The sequence below is a fragment of the Pinus tabuliformis genome, chromosome 9 (assembly GCF_031772625.1).
Source record: "Pinus tabuliformis cultivar Carrire ecotype Pingquan chromosome 9, CPIR1, whole genome shotgun sequence".
NCBI lineage: Eukaryota > Viridiplantae > Streptophyta > Pinopsida > Pinales > Pinaceae > Pinus > Pinus tabuliformis.
This window is the reverse complement of record NC_142307.1, coordinates 1,157,816,744-1,157,828,507: the sequence shown is the minus strand read 5'-3', so window position 1 is coordinate 1,157,828,507 and position 11,764 is coordinate 1,157,816,744.

Below are 11,764 nucleotides of genomic sequence, written 5' to 3'. Positions count from 1 at the left end.
CTTTATCAGGAGGATCCGAAGTTCATTCAATCGCTGAGAGGTGCCCTGTAATAAAATACAATACAATACATTATTTTTCATTCTTCTTTCATGATCTAGCTGAGGCGGGCATTCCCATGCTCAGCTTTATAAATTCATTTTGGTACATAGAACAGACGATCGTCTGATGGTAGACTGATAATCCTCTGCTGAAATTATCATCCTTTGAGTAGGATGATCATCTGCTGTAATGATGTACATATCAAATGTCTTTATATTTCCTGAATATATATCGCAGCCCGGATGGATGAAACTAGATCCCGGGTCTTCAAACTCGTTCGATCTTCACTCTAAGTACAAGTCGATCCATGTGAGAATTGCGCTGAAGTCGAACATGGAAAGACATCGCTTGATTACCGGTCAATAATGTAAACCGTTAACAAGCGCGAGAGGAATCACCAATAATGACAATGACCCTCAAGGTACTGCAGTACAATTCACGTGGTGTGAATAAAGGACTTGGCGTTGAACACCACACAAAATCTTCTGGTTGAAGGTCATTGATGTATACCTCTCGCCGGAAGTGAGAAACTTGCCATTGAGGCATGCAAGCTTCAAAGTACTGAGGGGGGTTGTTCCTAGATCAACTTCTTGGATAATGAGCTGAAGTCGACAAGAAGCGATCCGTCAAAGGAGGGCCTTAATGAATCCCACATCAGTGACACGGAACGGAGCTAATCATTTTAGTGGAGGTGAAAACAATCCGTGAAATATGATTCAGGGTGGCGATCATGGGTGGATGAAGGATAATGTATGGCAGTGGATGGGACACGGTTGACTCTTTCTGAACAACATCTCTTGAACATATAACGACACTGATGTGATGGATCGGTAGCATTACCCCAAATGTGGATGGTTTGGCGAGGACCATGGTGATGAGACCGGTGAATGAAAACAACCCAACCCGATGTGATACGGAGGACAAAGTGTCATGTTCAAGAGCGACTTGCTACCATTAAAGCTTTGAGGTTCTCCCAATTTTTCCCCAGTCATTTCTGACCAGTACCTCTTTATTTTTGTCAAGCTTGAGGAGGATAACATATGCTTGTTCTATAACCTGCCCTTCGGGCAAGCCCATCGCTATGTTTTAACGAGCTTAGCGATAGGGAAACTCGTTCTCGTCTAAAGACAAGTTTGTCGCTATTTAATCATTTTAACGAGTCTAACGACAAGGAAAACTCGGTCCTTTTCATTTTTAGAGAGTCTGAAAAGGTACAGAAAGTTAACTCCAAAATTCCTTTTTCGTCATCTAATCCCTTAAGTCCGAAAAAGTATAAAACAATACAGAAGGGATGAGTTTTCGATAACTTTAACGAGTCGACTAAAAAAAGCGCTCGACCTTTTTGTTCAATAATCCCTCAGGTCCAAAAAGATTAAAATCTAGAGGAGGGATAGCTCTTCCGGTCAATTTAACGAGCTGGAAGGCCAAAACTCAGCAAACTTTTCATATTTTATGAGTCAGATGAAAAGAGCTCAAAGAAGACTCGTCTTTTGAGGAACGAGTGATAAACAGGGATAGCAGCAGATTCCAGGTACAGGTTGGAATTTTCCAATCACGACAGTGTCACAAGGATGGCTAGGTGAAATCACTCTTCGCAGCTGTTCCTCAAAATGGGTAAACAATCATATGGAGGGTAAACGATTGGCCAAATGAACGGTGGAGGTGATGGCTGCAGCAAAACACGACCAAGGTCTTTTTACGGTTGATCAGGGTACATTCTTAATGGTTATTTACCGGGAAGTTCATTTTTTAACGAGCTTAAATTTGCTCAAAAGCTTATGTTTATTTTTTAACGAGCATGAACTATGACGCTAAAACTGCTCGGATCTCGCTTTTCTATTTTTTAACGAGCATAAATTCCGCGGTAAAACTGCTCGATATACCAGTCATAAGATAAGAAATGTCTCTTGTGAGATAGCTATTTTTTATGGAGCTTTATCTCACGAAGCTATGCTCCTCATATCCTTTCTTTATGCAAGTTTGGAAACGGCTAATCCTACGAGTTTAAAGGGTTAGACCTACAGGTTTAAAGGGAGGACCTAAAAATTTAAAAAAATAAATAGTCGTCCCTTGCTTGCACTCCAAAAGGTTGCATGCCCCTAGGTGTAAAGTATAATTTCAAGGCTGCCCCTACTTATCCGTTAAAACATTTGTTTTAAAGGGTGAGGCTTGCCTCTTTCTGGTTACCCAAAGATGGTTCTATTTGCTGCCGCAAATCAATCTCTTTCTTCGGCAATGTCTACCGAAATAGACAACAGTGAATGACTCTTTGTCAAAAAAGTAACCTTGACAAAAGAATTCTGTTCTAGAACAACCCCTCTTCCATCCACGGATGGGGTACGGACTAGTCACATTCTTTCGCGGAAATTCTACCTTATACCCAAGGTTTCCTCTGCCCGAAGCAGACCAGGATGCATGCCCCCTGGGTCCCAGTCCCATCTTTCCGAATCACTCGCACTCATCGGGAAGGAGGACTGGGGGTGGAGACATTTCTTGGGTGAATAGACCATTCAGGGTTGGTATTTGACTATTTGCGATGCATGATCCCGGAAATGAAAGTTGGTCTACGAGCTTGACCATTCTTCCTTCGTGTGGAAAACACATTACTCTAAAGAGTGAGGAGACTATAGCTCCCATGCAATATATATAGTCTCGTCCAAGGAGTAGGTTATAATCCAAGGATCCTTGAACGACCATCACGTTCAATTGAACGGTCTTCCCTTTCAATGTAACAGGTACATTGGGGAGGATCCCTAATGGTCGACTGGTTCCTTTATCAAAACCCGAGAGATTTCTCATCTCAGGCAAAAGCGCCGGGGAACCCAATGTTTTCCAAGAAATAGAGGAAAGGATACTCACAGATGCCCCTTCATCAATGATAGTTCCAGCCATTACCATTCTGTATATTTGGACGATGATTCTGAATGGTATACTGGCTGGCAACCGGGGTCTGCCTAGTTGGTTCCAATCAAAGGACACAACCAGGTTGCTTGGTGGTGGGACCGAATACACGGCCGGATATGACCTTGACGATGTTCCTTCCTGCGATAAAGGAATGGGCGCATTGCCCTGATGCTCATCAGAGTCGGTGTTGATGAAAAGAATCTGGATGGTGTCATCCTTATTCTCTTCAGTGAGGGTGTCATTTGAAGATGAATCTTCAGTGACGGTGTCATTTGAGGATGAAACCTCTGAAGGAAGAACCGGGTCAACTGTCGTATCAACCTTTAGACTTTCGTCTGGTCTGGATTCAGTAGGTTCATATTCAATGACTGACGCTTCAGCTGACCACTTGAGCGGGCCAGCTGTATTTTCAACCGACGAAGTACTTGGCACGAGTTTTTTGTATCCAGGAGGAAGCATTGCCGGTGAAACCGGACGATCTTCCAAAACTCTCTTCGCTTCATCTAAGAAGGGACAACGGTGGATGGCGTGATCGCCTTTACACAGTTTGCAGGGAGATCTTGCTCCCCCTCTTTGTCTTGAACCTTCACTTTCGCTGGTTGACGGTAAGCATTCAACATGGCTATCAGAGGTTGATGCTCCCGAATTGTGCAACCGAGGGGACCAGTCCCTTAGTATCCGGGGAATACAGGGACAATTTCTATGGAAGTGGTCTCCTCTACATATGACACATGGCGATTTAGGCCCGGTCTGTGTTGTGTGTGGATTTTTGTTAGATGTCTTTTGTTTGCCCCCAGTCGCCTTAGGCTCCTTCTTCTTCTTCTCCTTCTTCTTCTTCTCCTTCTTCTCCATGGGAGCTTGGCTTTTGCCAGCTCTACCTTGCGAAGATGAAGGATTAGAGGAAGAGTTATAGGAAGTGGAAGGCTGGTGGGCAGCTCTAGACTCATCTAACTGTTGACTCGACTGTTCAGGAACCATGGTGTTCTGAACTACATTGGTTGAGAATAGCCAAATAGGCAGGCCAATTGTCAGTCCTGGAAGCGACAATGTGGCCATGTGGGGCGCACCAACTTCTCCCCAAGAGGACAAAGGACTAGGATTTCCATCATGTGGAATTCCTTGGTTAGGGCGTTCCATGTTCTCAACCTAAGATCAACGCGGGAATAGGAGGTGATTATGTTCCGTTTAAAATAAATTTTATAACGACGCTTAGACACAACTTGCTTTTTCACTTTTTAAGAGTCGAGAAAAAGCTAAAGATGACTCTGGTCTCCTTCGATGGTTTAACGAGCCCGAAGTGACAAATGCTCGGATGGACTTTTTTAGTTATAGAGTTTGAAAAAGGCCAAAAGAAACTGCTCTGGAGTTCTAGGCAGAGGGTGTGCCAAACTTTTCGCAAAACCACAGAATACGTTTTACGGTACGAGTGGTCGATCTTCGTGAATGCTGTGTTCACTGCATTGCGATCAGTACGGCGGCCGACACGGTTTCCTATTGGATAAAGGCTTTATTCCTATAGGGGTCTCCCAATATATACGCGACGGTACGTGGGAGCACAAGTCCGTATTGATACTTATCGCTTCACCGTGGAGGAATCACCCAACCACTCAACGCTAAGATATCACGTTTAACGACGCCGGAACACGTCTCTAGCTTAGACCTCTATGTGTTTGCGTTATGTTTCAATGCGTTGTTATGTAAATTCAATTTATTTTAAGGTTGATCTTGTTTAGCAGTTTGCCTTTATGGATCACCACGAGATGTATAGTAACACTCCTAAATGCAGTCTAAGATGATAAGCAAGCTTTTCAATCTTTCAACTTTGAAAATCTTAACTACTGAGGGAAAAGAAAGACAACATCTTTTCACACAGATCATAGAGCACACACTAATGCACTTTTTCCTACATCAACATGCAAACTGTCATAATGCACATGCACAATGCACAAATTTCTTTTCTCTTTCTTAATGTTGGCGTAATGCAAAAAAGAAAGCTGTTGTATAATTCTGAATTCAATTTCAAGTGAAAGCAAACAAGCTTGTCCAAAATCAAAAGACACCTTAAGATTTACTTGTTTCGACACTAGAAATATATAAATTCAAACCATATGACGAAAGCAAAAGCTCAATCAGCTATGAACAACAAATAAACTAACTCTTAAGATCAAAACGACACTTTATCACAGGTCTAGATCTAAGAGGCCACAGCTAGACTAGTTCACTTTCGTTATGGGAAACTGTAAATGATACAAGAAATACACAAAGAACAAACACAGTTTCTTTATACAACCGAGGCGGAATAGTGGCAAGGAAAGTTGGTTTCAGATAGGTACATTGACTGGTAACAGGCAGCAAAAACCAGAGTGAAAACAGGGCAAGAAACAGCAGGAAACCCCAGTAGCACAAGGCAAGACTGGTCCAGTGCAGGTGGGACACTGTCTGTTTGACCTTCAGTGCAGGTAGCCCCTTCGGGAACTGCGCTGAAACGCAGACAGCCTTCACACAGCCTGCACTGAAGAACGAAACTTTCGTTTCTCTTGGTTTCCGAGTCACAGATTGCTCAAAAATTCACAGTTTTTGGCCAAATCAGAAGCTATCAATCAAGGAAACACTAAGGGATGACAAGGAGGATGAAAAGCTATCACTAAGAGCTTATTAGAGTCCTTGTGGATCAGCTCTTCAAATCATAAACTTGCCCAGAAACTGAGCTAGAGTAGCTGCCCTCTACTTTGCATTTGAAAGATCCAAATGCAGTTCGATTCGGTACTCCCTTTGTTTATGAAATGAATAGAAAAAAACACAAACAACCAACAAGATACGATCCCCAGCGGAGTCGCCAATTTGTTGTTGGGAAAAGTATCCAATACGGAATGACCCTATCCCACTCTAAGGGTGATAGTACCTCAGCAACAACCGAATGCAAAGCTATTCAAGATTACTTCTTTATGAGATGTAAGAGAGGGGAGAAAGAGATCCACTAACCGTTGTCTTCCGCTAATGTTTGATCCAATCTTCTCTCCTTGCTGCTTGCTCCCAGCTCCTTGCTCTTTCACTGGCCCAGCTACACAAAGATCCTACAAAAGCACAAGAAAGAGAAACTACAAGAAGCATACATCCATAACTGATTCAAGGATTAGAATAAATCAAATATACAAGCATCAATACGCCACAAAGACACATGCATATAGAAGAACCTCAAATGCTTTATTAATGGAAGAAGTAAAGTTCTGAGAGTGTTACAACCATAATAGGCCCAATCCAGCAACACCTCCCAGCAGAAAGAAATCTCCTCTTCACCTCCTTCAAAGCAATCACCCAATAGTTCTATACTCAAACCAACAACACTTCCTTACATTCACAAGATTCCAGCCTCCCTAGACCTCATGAGAGAGCTCTATATATAGGAGATTTGGAGAAAGGATGAGTCAGCTTGAGCTTGGCATGAAGCTGACTAGTGTCCTCTCCCACTTCAGTTATACTTCAGTTCTTGAGTCCACTTGGAGTTTCTTGCTTCCACTTGGAGATCTAGATCCTCTTACTCATCACAAGGCGAATTCCCTGATCCAAGTGTCATTTTGGAAGCTTCCTGGGCATTTGACACCTTGCAGAATAACTGTGCCACTTGGCCAATCTCCCCCAGCGCAGGTAGCCTTCATTAGTTTTGACATTCAGCGCAGGTACAGAGTGGAGCAGTTGACATTCAGCGCAGATGCTCAGTGGAGCAGCTGACATGATCCAGAATTAGCTTGTTTTTGAGTGTTTTCAGGTGGAGAACTGATTTTTAGTGCTGTGGTTTGCTGACCTTGTTCCTCTAGAGGTAGGAACAACATGTTTAGGGACTTTGGATCCCTTAGATTATTGACATTTCATGCTTCATGCTGTAAGGCACAAAAATGTCTATAACAATGATCCGAAATATTACAAACTGATATAACTTGAAATTGTCTCGGTTTGCATATTTTAATGATACGTCTGTGTTTTCCAGAAATCACAAGAATTGAGTTCATAGTTTTAAAAGTATTATGGAAATCAATTTCTGCACTATATAAAAATGAAATTGTATGCCTTAAATGAGGAAGAAATTAGAAAACATCCATCATGCGTAGCAATTCCTCCCCCTCGCTGAAGGAATAACATGCCCTCATGTGATGCTAGAAAACAAATAGAGGTGGTTGCTAGCATTTGTTGAATTCTATGCTTGGTGTAAAACAACATGGAATAAGCGAGGGGTTGAGAATGAATAAGAATACAATGGATGAAAAAGAACATGAATGACATGGTCATAAGAAAGAAATGAATGAAAGCAACACTCCCCCAAATTGAAATATGACATGCCGCTGAAAAATGGGAAGTGGTAAAGATGTGGAATGAAGGATGATAAATAATGCTCAAAATGGATTTTCATGAAATTCTCCTAAATTCATAATAAAGCAGAAAATTATGTTATTTTACCTCAAGTTGTACCTCCAAGAGAAATGTAGAATGACATGTATGAATTGTCATTTGTTGAAGCTGATGTAGGCTGAGCGGATACTGAAAGTGAGGCAAAAGGTGGAATCTATGCAAGCACATCATGTCTGAACAATTGTTCACGTTCGCGAGTTGCTCGAGTCTCTTCTATTAGTTGCAATAGTGTGGTCATGCTCGAATAGAGTTGCCCATACTTGTTGTTATCTTGTAAACAAAGCACTATTTTGCATACAACATTCTTGAATCCAGTGTTAGTTTTGAATAGCAATAGATTAAGATGCATGCAAAAATTTCAATCAGAAAAACTTTTGTATACATGCAATACTAATATTTTGTCAAATCAACAAGTTATGGCAGAGTGAAATAATCATATCGTATGCTATCCCATAATGCATACATTCCCCCCTTCAATTGGAAAAAGGATTCCATGACCATAAATGATGTGAAAGGTGTTGTGCTGATGATAAGGCAAGGGAATGAACAATACAGTTGTAAATGAAGCAAAGTACACATATCAATGATAAGACGGCGAGAGTTATGGTTATAATGAGAGTAGAGTGTGTAAACATAGTTATGAATAAGAGATAGGGCACTTTGGATTGATGATAAGTTATGAAAAACAGAAAAATGACAACAATATGCCAAAAGGATGCTTTGCTGACGGTATTCTAGCTGAAAAATGATGTGATTGATCAAAAAATAATTTATCATGCGTAAAGGTTCCAAATAGGGAAAAAATTAAGGAAATAACTTCTCCGACAAAAAGAAAGAATAAGAAAAGGGTATTATAGTAATAATTCATGATAAGATATAACTTCAATACCATAAGAAGAGCCTCTACTGCCAGCAGGCATCCATAGCCTCAGCAGGGTTGCTTTTTAACCCATATGAGCAAGGATCCTCAATTTATAAATGGAAAGTTCCAGTGTTGTTCTACAGAAGAGATCAGTGTGCTGGCATGGTAACCAGATAACCACACTGCCATTCACTGGGATGTAGAAAAAGTGATCAGGCCGACTCATGATGGGACCTCCTGTTTCAAGGATAATTTGGCTATCCAATGGATCATAACCCTGGTGTGGTGGTCATAATGGGAATGTCATTTTGTTACAGCCTTATGAACATGGTTGGCTAGCTCGTAATGAGACCCCCTATTCTCCATCTGCAAAAAAAAATTTGTTGTTATTACATATTTTTATGATAAAAAGTGGGAGGCTCAGTACTCGTTAAGAGCAGGGATGGTTGAAGAAGTTGAACATGTCAATAGAAAACAAGTATACCCATAATCTCATTTATTATAGACAGAGAAGATTATAACCAGGAAGGGTGGAATGAGCATGGTATTAAGATGATCAATCAACATCATGCTCAATAGAAAACAAGGTAGTAAAGTAATATATAAATAATTGTGTCCGTTTTGAAAAGAATCTATCATCAAGGAACTGTCCTGTTAAAGATCATAATGTGAATGATATTAACTCGCTTCAATAGAATCCATAATTCTTGTCCTCATACAAGTAGTGTACTTCATGTCATGAAAGAAAATCAGTAAAATGTGATTAAGATGAACTAGGAAAAATCCCACAAGAAGAAGGAATGGGTTCTCTCGAAAATACTCCCAAAGTGTTGTTCCTTTGAAGGAACAGCAAAAACACTAAAAAAAAGTGTTGTTCCTTGTAGGGAACAACAAAGAAAATGCATGCCAAAAAGCAAAAATACACACGAAAAGGTGTTGTTCCCCATATGGAACAGCAAAAAATGCATGTCAAAAAGTGTTGTTCTCTAACAGGAACAACAAAAAATGCGAAAGGGATGTTCCTTTGAAAAGGAACAACAAAAATGTGAAAGTGTTGTTCCTTTGGAAAGGAATAGCAAAAATGTGAAAGTGTAGAAGTGTTGTTCCTTTGAAAAGGAACAGCAAAAGCGTGAAAGTGTAGAAGTGTTGTTCCTTTGGGAAATGAACAACAAAAATGTGAAAGTGTAGAAGTGTTGTTCCTTTCGGAAAATAACGGCAAAAACGTGAAAGTGCAGAAGTGTTGTTCCTTTGAAAAGGAACAACAAAAACGTGAATGTGCAGAAGTGTTGTTCCTTTAAAAAGGAATAACAAAAACGTGAAAGTGAAAGTGCAGAAGTGTTGTTCCTTTTTAAAGAAATAACAAAAACGTGAAAGTGCAGAAATGTTGTTCCTTTAGAAAGGAACAACAAAAATGTGAAAGCGTAGAAGTGTTGTTCCTTTCAGAAAGGAACAACAAAAACGTTAAAGTGCAGAAGTGCTATTCCTTTCAAAAGGAATAACAAAAATGTGAAAGTGTAGAAGTGTTTTTTTTTTAAAAAGGAACAACAAAAACGTGAAAGTGAAAGTGCAGAAGTGTTGTTCCTTTAAAAAGGAACAACAAAAACGTGAAAGTGCAGACGTGTTGTTCCTTTAAAAATTAACAACAAAAATGCGAAAGTGCAAAAGTGCTATTCCTTTTTAAAGGAACAACAAAAACGTGAAAGTGCAGAAGTGTTGTTCCTTTAAAAAGGAACAACAAAATGTGAAAGTGTTGTTCGTTTGAAAAGGAACAGCGAAATGCAAAATCATAAAATGCAAGCACGCAAAGAATGAATTAGTTGTTCACTGTATTGATGTTGAGGATGGGTTACAATTTGAAGGAAGAAACACCTGAAACACAAAATATAAGATAAATTAGAAAAGAAATAACATTTTATTTAAAAATAGTATGTAAATAAATAAATTAAGTTACAACAGCTATAATGTTATGTAAAAAAATGATCTCTTTGAAAATTGTTTTGGCAGCAGTGACAAGACATGAATCTTCAAATTAAAATCAGTTCTCCATTTCTTCTATTATGAATCTATTGGGTAATGAGTTGGATGAAATTCCCTTGTTTTATTAAAATTTCTTTCAAGAATCGCTCGTCCATAAATTGACTTTCTTTGTTCTGCTAAGACCTGCAAAAAACGAATATCTACCTGCAATAAAACATTAAATCATGGAGAAAGAGAGGTGCACGGGCTCCCCTAATCCAAGAATTAAGCAAAAAACTAACAAGTAGTTACTCTGTAGAACAAATCCATGGACAAAGTAAAATTAATTTATTACCTGCGGAAGAGCAGTGGCCAATCATGCTAACCAGCAGAGTTTCAATCATAACTTCTTTGTTTTTCATATGATTTGAGTGATTCCAAAGCCAAATGAGAGCTAATTCAAATTTTTATCTCAAGTAGCAATAGGTTTTAAAAATTCAATGCTATGATATGTCAAACTTGCTTAGAACAATCTGCATAATAGAGTCATTTTCGATTACCCCACTTAGAACAACAGTGAATGTTTTCAGCATAGATTCTTCGTTTGATGGCAGATTGAACCGATTCAAATTGAAGATTAAATTAAATTCATTTATTGATGTCCAATAGAAACAGTTTTTGAATACAAGAATAATTGATAAGCTAAATACTCTAAGGAACATCCGAAAAGACAGAGTTTCAAGAGTGCTGATTTATCATAAGCAGTCAGTATTTTGGTCATAAATTCCTCATACGATATCGAAATTGAGTGCTTCCAATTTCCTTGTAAAATATATTCATAGGGGAATCTACCATAGAAACAGGTTTTCAAATATGGTCATTTAGGCTTCCAAAAACCAACTGTCCCAACTCTGTTCCTGAACTGCCTATTAGACGCCCTGTTAGTGTTTCAGTTCTAAATTTTTCGTTTCAAATCCAAATTGAGTGATTCAAATCGGGTTGGAAAGTAGAAATCAAGGTATAATTAGGATAGAAACAGGTTTTAAAAATATTTCCTTTTGACCCCTCAAAATATGACTGTCTCGACTGCATTTTCAGAAATTCCATCAACCCCGCAAGCGAAAAAAAATGTTATTCAAGCAATTTTTCCATATTGATGATAAAAATGAATATGAGTGTTTTTAAAACTATTATTTCCATTATAATTCATCTACATACAAAATGAATTAAAAAAATTTATCACCAATGTTGATTTCCACAACGTGTTGCAACAAAAACAACTATTTTTACAAAAAAAAAATTGCATTTATTTGTCCTTATTTATTTTATTTTCTTTTTTACACTAACCTACTTTGATTGAAAAATGAATATGACTACGTATATGAGTACTTCCAGTGGAACCATTTTCGAAATAAGGCTTAAAGTATGCACATACCCAAATTTGAAAAATGCATATTAATGAATATTAGGGTATGAGAAGCCAACTTCCCTTGAAAAGATGGTGTCAAAAATTGTTGAAGTATGGAGTGATGCTGCAAACAAGTGATGGAGTGAAACCAATCTTCAATATATCCTTTACTTTCTTGATTTCCCATATC